The sequence below is a fragment of the Onychostruthus taczanowskii genome, unplaced genomic scaffold, assembly GCF_017590055.1.
Source record: "Onychostruthus taczanowskii isolate IOZ18803 unplaced genomic scaffold, ASM1759005v1 scaffold29, whole genome shotgun sequence".
NCBI lineage: Eukaryota > Metazoa > Chordata > Aves > Passeriformes > Passeridae > Onychostruthus > Onychostruthus taczanowskii.
The window spans coordinates 3,117,577-3,133,232 of NW_024500239.1; positions in this window are offsets into that span (position 1 = coordinate 3,117,577).

Here is a 15,656-nt window from a genome sequence, read left to right on the forward strand (position 1 = left end):
TGACTGACCCACTTCCCTGGGCAGCCTGTTCCAGTGCTTGATAATTCTTATAATGAAAAAAAATTCCCAATGTTCAATCTAAACCTTGCCTGGCATAACCTGGCACCATTTCCTCAGGTTCTATCACTTGTTACTTGGGAGAAGAAGCCAACCCACCCTTTGCTGCAAACATTTCCTGTAGCTGTAGGGAGGGATAAGGCACTGAGCTCCTTTTCTCTAGGTTTAACTACCCCAGCTCCCTCAGGCACTTCTCATAAGATGTTTTCTCTTCAGCCCCTTCCCCAGCTTAACTGCTCTTTGGCCACTCATTTTTGTCATGTTCTTCTTGGGTTACTTCACATGTAGATGACATGCTATCTTAAAAATGTTTTCTTTACCTCTGCTGGTATTTCCTGCCCACTTTCCTATAATCTTGCTAACTTCCCCCATAGCTGTATCTGCCATCCAGTCATTCTGTTTTTTTTAATAAAGATGGAACTTATATGGGAAAGAAACCATGTTTGTAAAAACGGTGTTTTATCTGCAGATATTTCCTATCCAGGCTTATTATTATTGCTAATATTATTATTTTGCTGCAAAAAGTTCCTTAAATTCTGAGATTAAAGGCTGCTATTCACTGAAGACACTTAAATACACAGTTCATCAATAGCTCCAGGGCAATTTTTCACAAGAGGTAGTTGTCTGGAACATACTTTTTCCTCTGTCTCTTCAGATTTTTTATTTTATTTTGGCAATTACATGAAACATTACTTCATCTCTTATTATTCTCTTGCCATTCCTAATAAGCTGTGTTTTAATTTAAAACAGCAATTTACAATTCAATTAATATATAACAACACAATTCATTGTAATCACGATGCGATAAATTTGTGTTTTAAGTAATTTTTAATGCTCATAGCAGCTGGATCTGTGAAGTGTGGAAATAGCTACCATTTTTCACCATGTGCAATACTGCCTGTGCAAAGCACCACTTTTAATTATATGACCACCAAAGCTCAGTGTAAGGAAAATGGAGCAACTGTAATTGCAAAAGAAGTGAATTTTTGCTTATATTATACAGTTAATACAGAAAAAAATTAAAAGTAATACCAATGCATAATTTAAAAAACTGATATAAAGGTGAATTCCCAGATACAATCACTATTGAAAGATGTGTTTTGGGTTAATGTCTTTTAAAAAGTAAAGGAATAGGATAAATTCACCTATACCAACAAAGAATTAAAAGATTATTACATCTGACCAGAAATTTATTTTTTAGAAATTGCAGATAATGTATTATTAGTTTACTGGTGGATGCTTTTTGCAATTTATTTTGTGACAGACATGTACATTTTCAAATTTCTGCATTTCTAAACTATGTAGATTAAAAAAACTCCTAAAGGGCTAAGTTGATAATTTCTTTGACTTCAATGAAACTAATTTAACTCCAATGTAATGATAACCTTCATTTGTCTGTAGTTTAGATGTTAAACACAAACCATTAGATGTCATCTGGAGAAAGGATACAAATCCTCTTCCAAGTTCTACTTGAAAAGATGAGGTTGACTTCTTCAAGTAGATTCTATCTTCTGCTAATACCAAAGTCATTTGGACTTGCTGTGAACACAAGCTTTTGCCACTACAAAAATTAATCAGGAAGAGATTTTCACTCCTCTGTCAATGTTTTTACTTTTTAAATCAGGAGTAATTCTATTGTATTGAAAGGAATTGCATCGATGTAATTGTAAAATCATTAAATACTCTCGCCACTTTTTTTCCCTTCTCTTTAGTGGAACATTAACATAGGGGTTTTCTGCAATCCTAATTTACTTCTAAAGAAACTTCAGTACAATAACTTTCCTTTCATTTCCCATCCCAGCAGTGGGTCCTGTGTCAGTTTGCTCCCGGTCACATGGACAGTATTCATCAGGATTAGTAATTCTGTGCTTGAGGCTTACAGTTTTTGAAAATGGGAATTAAGTTGCTTTCACCAACCATTTATTTGGTCTTTTTTTTTTAACTTGAAAGTTTAAAAGCTTTTTTTAAGCTTAAAAGCTTAAATTGTAGAAAAATGTTCCCAAAACTATCAAAGATCATACATGCAAAAAACCCAAAACACCCAACCGAAAAAGATCCCTCAACCCAAACTGGAATAAATTGGGATATATATCCCCTCTTAAGTTACTGGATAACAAAGATATGTCATAATTAATAGAATGCTGTGATCTTCACATTTCTGCAAGTCAATAGGAAAAGAAAGTATGTACTTTTAAAACAAAAAAATATATCCTGTAGACAGAAGAGAAGATACTGAAAATTGTCAGGTTGGAATATGTATCTATGAGTTGGTTTTCCTCAGAAGAAACATTTTTGCATGGGCCATTTCAATACTAATCTTGTATAAATGCATATAAAATAAACATCTACATTCCTTCATGACAATCATTATACCACTTGTGGAAAAATACAGTGTAAATGAAGTGTGAGGCTTTTATTATTGGAAACCTCTATTGTATCATATAAGTCCATTTGAGTTTAGAAATTGGATGTACATTGAACAGAATCAGGACCAGGACCCCAAAAATGTTAATTTCTTACTATTCCTTATTCAAATGCAGAGATAACGTCTCTGGCAATTGTGCCACAGACAAAAAAAAAAAAAACAAAAAACAACAAAACCTGTTCTTTTATGTTATTACTGGCTTTTCAATTCTTACATTTGTCATTGATATATGTGGCATGAAAGTAAAAAATGCATACATAACATAAAGGCTGAGTAAATATACATTAAGGAGAACTAACCCATCAAGTGATTTTACCCTTATCTGCATTTGCAGGTTGGTTAGATCCATCAATGTATGTACAGCCAAACTCTGTAATTCCATTATAGAGCCAGGAGGAAGAATGTGGGAGCCTTTGAGGTGGCGCCATGCATTGTATAGTAAAATCCAGCAAAGTTTCATTTTCAAATATCTGGCGGAGAAGTGGCAAAGTATCTCCAGTAATTTTAAGGACATTTTCCAAATGTTTATTTAGATAAAAGATAGATAACAGTAAAACTATAAAACCTGCAGCCAGATAACTAGGTTTTATTAATGACCTGCCATATACCGTGGCCGGATAATTAAAGTTCTCCCTTCCTTCTAACCCCCTCCTCCCAGAGAAGGAGAGAGTGGACAAATTTATTTGATAGTTTGATAACCAGGGGACACTGGTTGAAAACTATTGATATAATCAGGGCCTATTCAATTTGCTCACGACAGACACTCCTATCTGCTAATTTCACCTGTGAATAGTTAATTATGCCCCGGATGCATATGGTTGAGCCATTAATAAAATTTGTCTGTCATAGCTTTCTGTCTATTCCTTTTTTGTCATCCTCATGTGCATTTTATCTATAGGAATCTTTCCCCCTTTTTTTTCCCTTTTAACATTGCACAAGACAGATGTTAGTGTTATTGGTATTTCAGCAAGGCTACGTTATAGATGGCATGCAGCAAGGATCAGAATTGCACTTTTAGCCTGTAAAAGACTGGGCCTGTGTACATAATGAAGTTGCTGAAGCATGAATGATAATGGAGTTCTTAACCATTTCACATTTTCAAGCTATGCTTAGGGAATTTGCTTCCAACTAAACAAATGCAAGGGGAAATGTGTTGGACTTTTTCTTTCATTCTTTCTTTTTTCTTTTTTTTTTTATTTGCCAGGCTTATAAGGATTTTTACATGTACAGGATGGCTGTTTTTACTTTGTTTCCTTTAAATCTGGCTGCTGTCCCTTTCTTAAGACATTTCTTTGGGAGAATGTAGGTATCAAACCCCAGATTTTCTCTCTCCAGTCATCTGAATTTAATAAAGTGAATATTGTATGCCAAAGCAATTTGCTTTAATCTCTCAATAGCCTCTCAGGACTCAGGAAACTTCTAAGCTTCACATCAAATTTTCCTAATTCTGCCATTTCCTCCAGTTTGGAAAATTTTCCCTCAGTCTTCCCTACCTTATAAAGAGACTGCTTATTTAATCAGAAATAATTTGTTTATTCAGAATACTGCAGGTGAGAGCAGGCTGTTTTGCCTAATGTCTCTGAATGTAAGCATCTAAGGAATAGTAACAAAACTAAGAATAAGTAATTTCCCCCCAGCTTTTGCTTACTATTTTTTATCAGACTGTTTTGTTCATTATCCAAATGTAGTCCTTTAAAGTTGCAGAGGGCTACTCTCTTCTTTGAGGTACCACTTTTTTGACTATTAATCCTTCTGGCTTCCTTGGCCAGCAGTTTTGTTTCTTCCCTGACCTATGTATTACAGTAAAGTCTTCTGCTCTTCTTGAGAAGATCAAGGTGGAGAAGGTCACCAGCAAAGGACAGAGTCTGGGCCTTGCTGGCCTCTTCAGCGGCAGACATCATTCCAATACTGTCATAAAACGTAGCCATACCTCAAGAAATTTAACAGAGGAGCTCCCAAATGTGGTATGGGTTGGAACCTGGTCTGCAAATTGATTGATGAGTCTTGAAACCTTAACTTCAGCTTTGCTTCTTAGGTCTTTTGGGTCCAGTCCTCAGTATGATAACTGTGATTATCATGGTGTGGTTTTCTTACAATTCTTTCCCTTTGTTAGTCTGCATCAAGCCTGATTGAGTTTCGAATCCTTCTTTCCAAAGAACTGAGCTGGCTCCATGCATTTTATGTTTCATGAAATCATTCATTATGTCAAAAAAAGAAATAATCTAGAGATTCTTGCTACCAAGTTTTACCTTGGGGTATTTCTCATCCCTTCTTTTAAGCTTTCTAAGACCTCTCCTTTAATGTTGGAAGCTAAATGATTGGAGAAGCTTGGATATTTTCTCTTCTCACATTTTTCTCTTTTTATTACCCAGTCTCACTGTGTGACAGTGCTAGATGGTCTTGGTAGGTTGCTTTGCTGTAGTCTCCAAAGGATAATCATCAGTGGGAGTGAGCAAAGGGGGAGCTGGAGATCTACCTTGGGAAAGCACTGTTATTTCTGAGTGTGAACAATGCTTACAACAATATAGCTAGAACCAATAAGTATTATCACAGACAAAAAACCAAATTATTACATCTGGCTGGAATATTTTAATGTGGCTTTGGTAAAAAAATTGTATTTAAAGGGAAAAGTTTGGCAGAAGTAACGCAATTCGGACAAGAAAATTTTGTCCATCAATTAAATGGAAACAGTGACTTGAAAAAAACACCAAACCAAATAAAATTTAGAAAAATTTTAAAAGCTTCTTATTTTCTTGAGTAGAAATCTGTGTTTCTTTGCTTTTATTAAATAATTCTTCATCTCAAGTTGGGTCGCAAACAGTTAATTGATTATTTTAGTGTGGTGGCGTCCTTGTTTAAATTTCAGAGCCCTAACAGGACTTGTAACCAGTGACTCTGTGGATTTTCACTCTGAATACTGTACCAGAGTCCATTTGGGATATCTGAGAAGGTGGCCTGGTCTCCACGGGTCAAATTATAATGCAAAATGTAATGGTCCCACTTCTAGGAATATAGTCTCATACAGAAGGAGAAAAGGAAAACTCAACCATTATATACTGGGCACCAAAATATAAAATGTCATTAAGCTATTGAAGAGCATCCAAAGGAAAGCAACAAGGATGGTGAGGGGCCTTGAGGGGAAGCCATGTGAGGAGCAGCTGAGGTCACTTGGTCTGTCCAGCCTGGAGGAGACCGAAGGGAGGAGACCTCAGTGCAGCCTGCAGCTGCCTTGTGAGGGGAAGAGGAGGGGCAGACACTGATCTCTTCTCTCTGGGGACCAGTGACAGGACTCAAGGGAAATGGCCTGAAGCTCTGTTAGGGGAGGTTTAGGTAAGATACTAGAAAAAGTTTCTTAACCCAGAGAGTGGCCGGGCACTGAACAGGCTCCCTAGGGAAGTGGTGACAGCAGCAGCCCTAAGAGAATTAAAGAAAAGTTTAGACGCTGCTCTCAGGCACCTGGTGGGACTATTGGAGTGTCCTGTGCAGGGCCAGGAGCTGGAGTCCAGTGATCCTTGTGGGTGCCCTCCAAGTCAGGATATTCTATTATTTTTTTTCTATGATTGCCCTCTACCATCCCACTAATTTCTGCAGAACTGCTTTGGTTCCTCCTGCTGTTGCCGCTGTTGTTCTACTCAATTCCTAAAGGCTCCTTATCAAGCCCTTTTGTGACATGGTGTTAACAAGAAAAATCCAAAATAATGACTTTGGCTTAAAAAAAGTAAGGGGTTGGATGAAAGTGAAGTCAGGAGTTCACTGACACTTTCATTTTTGAAACTCAAGGATGAGTCAAGGACCGGTTGAATTTATTCTTCACAGCATGAGGCACAGAAATGTACTTGTTTAAAGTTAAGGCTCTCAATGTCCCAACCTGTACAATGATGGGTCTGCCTTGGGTTGAGGTCTCAAAAAAACCAGGTCTCCTGTGTCAGCCTCTCTTCATATCTACTCATACTTTTATAAGCAGGGTAGATGAAATGACAGTTATTTACACAGAAATTTAAACTGAAGGTCAGATAAAGAGCACTGAAGTGTCCAGCCTTCTGTGGCTTTTGGCCGTTGCTGTTCTGTGAGCTTGCAAATTCAAATCCCTCTTGATTACACGCACACCTTGAGTAGGTTGACTTGGACCCAAACATTATGTAAATATTGGGACAACAGTTCTGTGAATTTGCCTGATGCTGTGGTGGCTACAGTATTTCCTTATGGCCCCAAGGTAATCTTACAGAATTTTGATATTCATCATTCCAGACTCCTGGCCCAAGCCTAGACCAAGGGTTTTTTATGTTCTTTCTAAATGCTTTGCTGAAGTTGCTAGTGCTTTTGTATATTGGAAACGGAGGTTCTAATAGGATGCTTTCCATGAGAATTAAACTGTTCTGTGAAGCATTTCTAGTTCAGAGGAGTCTTATTTGTCTAGGCAGAAATATGGGACCTTGAAGAGAGACAAACATAATTATGCAGCAAAACATTAACAGCTTTTGACTGAAGGTAGAATAAATATATTTTTATTTTATTATACCTTTTTTTTTTAATGGAAAACATACAGACAGCAAGTAAGAGTGGTTGGCATTTCAGAAGAATGAGGAGTTGACAGAGGAAGGAATGAGACCTCTCTCCAGAAAGTGTCACAGTCATATTTTAAGGTCTCATAAAAAGAACATAAGTCACAGACTTACACAGCCACAGACTGTATGGTCATCATCATCTCTGACTGAGCTTTTTAAAAGCTTGTATTGTATAAATCTCCCACTGGATAAATTTGTGATGCAGACAAGGAGTTATGCTGGAAATCTTTGGCCAAGGATTCATCTAAACTGTTCATGTTTACAGACAAATCTAAGCTGAGTCCAAGAGGCAAAGAGGCTCATTGGTTTCTCACGTCTGGTTGCCATAGAATTTCCGAGCGTTGAAACCTTAAAAGCTGGTCCTCTGCCAGGTTCTTTGGCATGGAGAAGAAGACCATAGTCACAGCAGTCTGTGTCTGAAGTCAGAGCTGGTGGAGGCAGAAAACCTCATGAAGATACCTTGTATCCCTAACCATACTAAACTTACTAATTTACAAGTAATGTGGCACCTTACACATCTACTTTACAGAGGTGAGCAATTACCTTCCTTAATTTTCATTGATCAGAAAAACATATGATGAGTAACATCTTATATTTTTAATTTTATGCAGCTTTTTTGTGGTTGTCCTCTGCTTACCAGGCTTCCCTGGATGCCCCATAATTGTGCAAAGTATTTCGTCAGCCTGGGCCTGAAAACACTGATAAAAGCCATTGTCTTCAATTGACTTTCAAGACTGCACTTCAATCCACCTCCCATGACATCACCAAGATGCAGAGAAGGGATAGGGATGTTCTGAGTTCATTTGGAGCCACAAGTATGAATCTCTGCTACCTGTTCTCACAGTTATGCTCATCTGAGTGACAAGACATTTTTATACATGCATATATATATATATATATATGTGTATACATATACAAATATATATGTATATATGTGTGTATCTATATATTTACCTTGTTGATACTATCAATATGTTCAAAGTCAGTAACTGGTAGTTTTTCAGTATTTCATAGTCATTGAAAACTGGATTTAATTACACTGACCTGTTTCAAAACCATCTTCCCTACCTCAGTTGTGCAGTTGCATAAGAGGTGTCTCGCAAACATTGGAAATGTGTGAATTCTTAAGAAAAGGTTTTTGAATATTTCTTTCATGGAAAGTCATAAGTATGGAGTTAATACCAGCATTCCTAATAACACATATGCAGGGAACCTAAGAGTCTTTCTTGCATAATTGGACTGTTTCACTTCAGTGAAGTAAGTTGAGAGTGTGAGCAGGAAGTGCACACAGAGGAAAATGCACTGGAAATATCTAGAATGACATCTTGAATCCTTAAGACTTAGAGTTCAGTAGATGGAGATAATTAATTCATTCAACATTAGAATGGCCAGAAAAAATTTTTTTTCCAGAAAGAATATGAACTTGTTTGCATTGTGTACTGTGCGCGTACTGTGCAAGGCCTTCCTTTTATTCTTCGGCAAAAATATTTGCACATTTGTAATTAGACAAATAACTGTTTTGCCTGAGAGGGTTTTTTTTTTTTTGGTTTTTTTTTTTTGGTTTTTTTTTTTTTTTGAGGGGAGGGTGTTCTTGCTTATGTTTTGAATATGTATTAGTGAGAGAAGGATTTTTTGATTTTTTGTAAGGTTTCTGGGAACACCTGCCCAGCACTTAGCTGTTATCAAGAGACAAGTAGCATTTCTGTTGAGAGAGAAATCGAGAACAACATAGAAAGCATTACCATGTCATTATATGAAACACTGCTGTACCCAGGGACAGTGTGTGCAGTTCTGGCCTCTTCATAATAAAAAAACCCCCAGGGATATTAAAAACCTTAGAAAATGTGTGGAGAACAGTGACAGGAAGGGGATCTGAAATAAGGAATGATTTCTGTACAAGAATAGACTTGTTCTGCAAATTATTGGAAGTTGGGGGTGAGATACTGTAGGGAGATACTACTCTATGCTTTTCTTTGATGTTTTCTCTCTAAGCACCCAGTTGGAGACCCACAGGTAGAGACACAATGCAGGATGAAACAGGCCTTTGGTCTGAAACTCTGCAGGTGCTCTTCTCATGAGTGGAATCCTCCTGGCACAGCCTTCCTCACATGTGGGGAGAAATGTTTGTGTGCGTTCTCATAATGTGAGAGATCAGATCAAAATGTGCTTGCTGTGAAGGGGAAGATTCACTGGTAGCAACTTAAGAATCCTTCTGGAAACGCTGAATATCTGGTAGCTGCTGAGGATATTGTGAGCAATGACAATGGGCCTCCTTCCAGGATTAATTTCCATACTGTTGTCTAAGTGCAATTGTCTGTCTGCACAACCTGCTCTGTACAGGAGAGTGGTAGAGCAAACTGACAGCACCGGGGCTTGCAGAACTGTTTGCAATATACAGTGACCAACATTCTCAGTTACCTAACACGGGGCTCCCTCTGCCAGCTGGGTGAGACCAGAGAAGCTGAAAGTCATGGCTGGCACTCCTCTGGAGAGCAGGGTGGCCATTAGTCAGCTGCAGAGAAGGCAGATGCTGTCTCTTAGAGAGCTCCAGCAAAAAAAAAGCCTTATCAGGCCACAAGAAAATGCAGCCTTTGGTCAGCCATGTGAGCTCCAGTGCACTCCTGAAAGAGTGGTGCTTGTCACAGGAACATGCTGAAGTACACTTGTGCCAGCAAATGCCAGCAGAACATGACTGGCTGCCAAATGCCATGGCAGAAAAGAATTGGACTAGAGGGTTGTGAATCATGGGTGGTCTTGAAACTGAAAGGAGCAGAATAAAAGTGATCAAATAAGTAGCAGTTAGCACCAATTGTTAACTGGTGTTAATAACTGTTAACCAATTTAATCTGGGAAAGTCTGGTATCAGGCCAGAAGGATGTTAGAAGGATGTTATACTCTAGGGGACAAAGAAGAAAAATTGAATTGACATAACATGAAGTGTCTAAGCTATGTAGAGCTGACTCCCAGAGACATGGCACCTCAGCCTGCCCATCTCTGTCTTGCTCTGTTAGCTGGTTCATGAAGCCAGGCTACAGCCTATGGGGGCAGCCTGGTGTTTGGAGGTCCAGTACATGGCTGCAATGCATCCTTGAAAGTTCTTCTCCCTTCACACAGACAGACAGACAGATCTTCCTTGCCAGGAGGCTGCCAGCTGTCCAGATAAGTTCTTCAGAGTAATTTTTGTGGGAGAGTAACCTCCAGGACAGGTGAAGACAGAGGATGGAGTGTCAGTATCTTCCTGAGCTCAGCCTGGCACGGGGCATGTGGGAAAAGCAGGCTATGATGCAGAGCTGAGGGCACTGAGCAGCAGCAAGAAGGCATGAGCATGCTCAAAGTCAATAAATGTCCCAAAATCCATGCTAGCATCCTCATCCCTGCACAGCTCATCCCCATCCTCACAGGTCTTCTCCCTTCAGGAAGGTGATATTTTCCATCTGCCTTTCCTAAGTGAGACCTTCCTTTGTGCGTGGCCATGGCAGAATTATACTTTTTCTCATCCTTCCTCTGTACTGAGCGAGGTAGAAAGAGACAGAAAGATCTGGCATGAGCTCAATATGTTTTTTTCTTAGCAGGGTTGTGTTTCCCACAAAGAATTTGTCAATAAATTTTAAATGTAAAAAATGTTCTCTCTCACTGAAATGGATCATCTCCTGAATAAAAAGTTAAGCTGAAAAAAAAATTATAATTATATTTATATTAAAAGATTGAGTAATCATTCTTTACAAAATCAAGTAATAAAGAAAAAATTTAAAAGAAACCAAACCCCACCTCTTTCACACAAAGCATATGAAGACTTCTTGTAAACAAGTCAAATCATAAAAGAAAACTTTCTTGTACCCATAAATGCACGGTTTAGTTAACACTGATTTTTATGAGATACAATTAATAGAACAGTAATATTTCTGCTGAACAAGGAACTGCTTGCAAGCCATGTAGACAGCCACGTTATATTTTGAACTAAAGCAAACCCCAACAATTAGATTCTAGATATAATTGTCCTAGGAAGAGCCGAAGAGGGATTTTTTTCCTATGAGCTGTTGTTAGGAGATTGGGATCTTCCCTTTCCCTACAAGATGTATTAACCTCTGCTGCAGCTCGTTGTGCAAGTACAATTCTTCTTTTGATCCATTAGCAGAATATGCAGCAAGTAGGTCTATCTCCCTGCCAGGCTTGGTCACATTAATCCTGGCACTTGTCATTAGGCATTTACATGCAATGTTATCCATCCTCTGTGTGTTTTGCCAGACAACGAGGGTCAGAATACATATTTATCACTAAGAATAAGCAAATTCTTACTCTGTTCAGCACTTGTGCAGTTGAACTGAGCCCCATTAGCCACATGCCTAATTTGATTCAGTGTGGGCAGACATTGAAAATATCTGGTTGGAAAAATCACGCTGGTTTCTGGAGAAAAATTCTGTTTCTGTTAATATTTGCGATATTGTTTTAAAGTTTCTGTTAGCAATAAGGAAAAGTGATGGTCAAGACTTTTGGATTTACATGCATAACTCAGCAGGCAGAGCTCAAAAAGATGCCTGTCTAGAGCAACTCCTGGTACCAGTGGCAGTGCTGGGATGAAATTCTTAGTTTTTTTCCCTCTTTATGACATTTCTGTAATCTAAAAATTCTGTACATTTTTGTCAGTTTTCCACCAAAAAATAAAGTATTTTTGCATTACTCCCAAATAACATGAGTGAATTTTAAGGCAGCCTAATATTTCTTTTAGCTCAAATTAAAGGAAAGAAAAAAAGAGAGAAGTGTTGCAACAGAACAGTATTAATCTCAATATTTTGGAAAGCATATTTCCTGTATGAACATCATAAATGCAGAAATAATTAACATTTAAGTACAATAAGACAGCACATCACTTTGCACTGCTTTTTGTCTGTTTGAAAGGAGAACATCTTTGGAAGTGTTTTCAGCTCAAATCCTTCCCTTTGTAATACAGCTACTGTGCAGTTTGTTAGCAGAATTCAGGGGGGGAAAGAGAAGAATGTCTGTAGAAATGTTCGATATTACCAAATATCTGGAGACCCAACCACGTTCTGTGACTGTGATATTTAATCAGAAGCTTTCATTTCTAGTAGTTAATGTGTCTTGAAAACCCCCAAAGAAGTCATCAACTTGCAAACTGAATCTTTTTGCTTATTTTGGTATCAAATTTGCTTTATGTTTTCACTACACCTCCATTAACCAGCCATTGACTATTAGCCTGCTCATTACACTTTCCTTTGAAAATAATGACACAACGGCAGCTTTATGTCCTTTCCCAGCACTCTTGTTACACTTTCAGCAACTATTACAGTTATTAAAATAGTGTCAGTTATGGCTTTCCAGGAAGTGCCTTGAAATTCCATATGAAAATTATGCAGAGTTGCTGATTTAATTATTAAGTTCAGTAGATACTATTTTTAATGTTGTCTCTAGATAAAGTTAAAAATAAGGAAATAACTCAAAAATTTGATCAGTATTTCTCTTCTGCTCTTAAAACCACTGACTATTATACTTTTGACTTTTCATCAACTTTTCCGAATTCTGTTACCTGATAGAAACAGATTTATAACAGTTACTGCAATTTCTTTTGTCACTGTTGGATAGTTAAAATTATAAATTTATGGCCTGAAACCAGATTGCAATAAAATATTAATTGATACATTCCTAGTATACCTATCTTCCTCGGCAAATAAATTTCCTAGTTTAAACCCTATGTTATTATTTAAATATATCTTTTTTGTTTATTAGGGTTTTTTTAAATTGCACTACTGATCTTGTAGTTCAAAACAGCAGAACTATTTTATTACTGATTAATTATAGCTTTTTGATGGTATTTTGGACTTAATGGTATCAATCCAGCTAGATAGTTTTCATACTATCTAGCTGGAATTCTTGCTTCCAAGCTTTTCTGTTAAAATTAATTCTAGCATTATGATGCCAGCCTTTTTCACTAGTTGCTTAATTAAAGTCCCAAATGGTTTAAACATATGCTTAATGCTTAATCTGAGTTACATAATCTGACATGTAAGTGAAGCTGAGTGTATACGTGCTTTAGAGACAAGGAGAGGGACTGCTAAATTAGGCCAGGCTGAGAAATAGGGATTATGCTGGTGAAATCTCTGGTGGATAATTAATTTCTTCTGTGGCAAGATGGCACTTCAAGATCTGTGAGATTTTTGCTGCATGGTGTATGATAGATAACAAACTTTTTTATTTCTTGCTATTTCCATTCACAAAGTCATGATGAAAAAACCCGCAACCCTTCTGGATTCCCTTTTCTGTGTTTGGAAAGCAGCTATGCTTCATTTTACTCTTGGTAAAAGAAATATTTTATATATTGCTTTTCTTTATTACACTTTATTGGCAGAAAAGTCTGTCAAGTTTTAAAATAAGAGACAAACAAGATGCTACAAAAACATTTCTAGAGGTGACCTTAGCTGCAAAATTTTAGACTATCCTTAGTTCAGCTGACAGGGTAAGATTTGTGACACCATTTATTAGAACAGGGGGTCTAGGTTAATTTGTCTGTGTTACTCCTCCAAACCTAGTCCTGCCTGTACTGTTAGACTGTTAGGGTTAAAGAAAATGATCATTTGAGTTTGAATAGCATTTTTTGTTGTCAAATTGCATTAAATACTAATAAAACTATCAATTTAATAACATTTTTATTTTATTTCATTACTTATGAAAAAGAGAACATTTTTTGAGGTGACCATGAGAGTAAATGTGTCATGTTATCCTGTGAAAAGAAAACAAATTCAGCTTTCAAATGAATACTGCAGTCAGTTACCAGGCAGGTGCTGAGGTTTGCTGACCTGACTGCCCGTGGTGTAAATGGATTGATGTTGTAAATGCCAAAATTTTGTACAGATTCAAAATGGTTTCAGACAAAGTCATGGAGGAAAAATCTCACAGGGACTATTAAGTAAAAAATTAATGACCTTTAGTTCCCAAAGCTACTCATAAGGTACCAGGGAAATATTTGGGGGAAGCATCACTACAAGATGCCACAATAATGTGGCTCCATGGTAATTGCAATTTATATTAAAAGTTCAGAAAACGATTAATAAGCACTTTTGTGAGTAAAATTCTTCCAAGATATATAGCTATTAAAAGCTTTTAAATGTGCTTCATTTAAAAATTACCAGAATTCCATGTGTTAATTTCTTTGTAAAATATGCACTTTTGCTTTCTGATTAAGAAATAACAGCATTTAACTAAGTTAAGTAGTCAAAGAAAATATGGAAAAGAGTATACAAATGTTTTTAATGAAAAGTGACAGCAATGTAGATAGAAATATTCCTGACCTTCCTCCATCTTCTCCATAGAATAGTATATTTATGCTAAAACCCAGAACTACTGGGTTTTGGTAAGAGTTCAGTAAGAGTTGTGCATCTCCTCAGTTAAGTATTGCCTTTAAATTATGCACCTGCTTCCTGCCTCTTTTGTTTCAATGTTCAAATGTTTCATATTCTTCAGTAGCTTGAAAGTAACTAAAAATAAGAAATTACTACAAAATCTATGTCAATCTATGTAGGACAAGTTTTTATCTATTCCCAACTTCTCTAAAGGTGTAAGATGAGTAAGGCAAAGTCTTACACAAGTTACAAATTCTGTACTTGAAAACTTTTACTTTATTCATTTCCTTTTCTCCCAGAACGAAAATAAAGACCCCAAACCAATTTTATCCCCAAACCACATTCATGAAAAGTTAAAGATGAGAGTATAGTTAACATATTAAAAGGCTATCATGATGAAAACAAATGAGCATTATATACTTAAAATACTCAATTGCTGCTATCATATGTGATATAAAGTCAAATGTGTGAAGGCATGGCAAAATACATGAATGTCACAAACATGTGCTGGATTCCGAATTACAGTATCATTACTGAACTGAGATTAATCTTTAATGTTATGATGGATATCTCTAGAGGCTAGACAGTTTCCCAAATCTTTTTTCAAACATCAAAATCCTAGAAAGAAACTGTATACTATCAAGCATGTGACACTGGGCTTTGGAAGAGGCCTTTGCAAGCATCAGGAACACTTTGTGTTAGTTTAACTAACATCAATGACAGGCAGCAGCTGTTTCTTCTGAGCTTGCTTTGATGTTGGAGTGATATTTCTATGTAAAAAAAAAAATGTTGTTGGTAAAAGCTTTGCAAATAAGAGTATTAAAAAGGAAAAATATCTGATCCCTCTTTATGGAGAAATACAGACCAAACCCAGCTGAAAAAGAGCCAAAAGTCTCTAAAGAGTAGCCTTAGCAGGCTTCAATTACGTACATTTAAATTCTCCTCCCACCTTGCCATTTCTCACAGTGCTGTCTCGTCCTGTGCTGAGATTAGAAAAAGTAATCAGATGCACAAAGAGCTATCATGGACGTAGCAAAATAAGTATGAATTTAATGCATAACAATCATTTGTATATTAAGAATATCTTTAAAATATTAAAAAGCTAATAAAACCCTATGTTGAAGTTTATTCAGTCTTATATAACTAGGGGGAGGCTAATTTTAACTTTAAAAAAGTATTATTAGTCATATGTCTAATACAAGACAATAGCAGTTCTCACAGTGCTGTCTCATCCTATGCTGAGATTAGAAAAAGTAA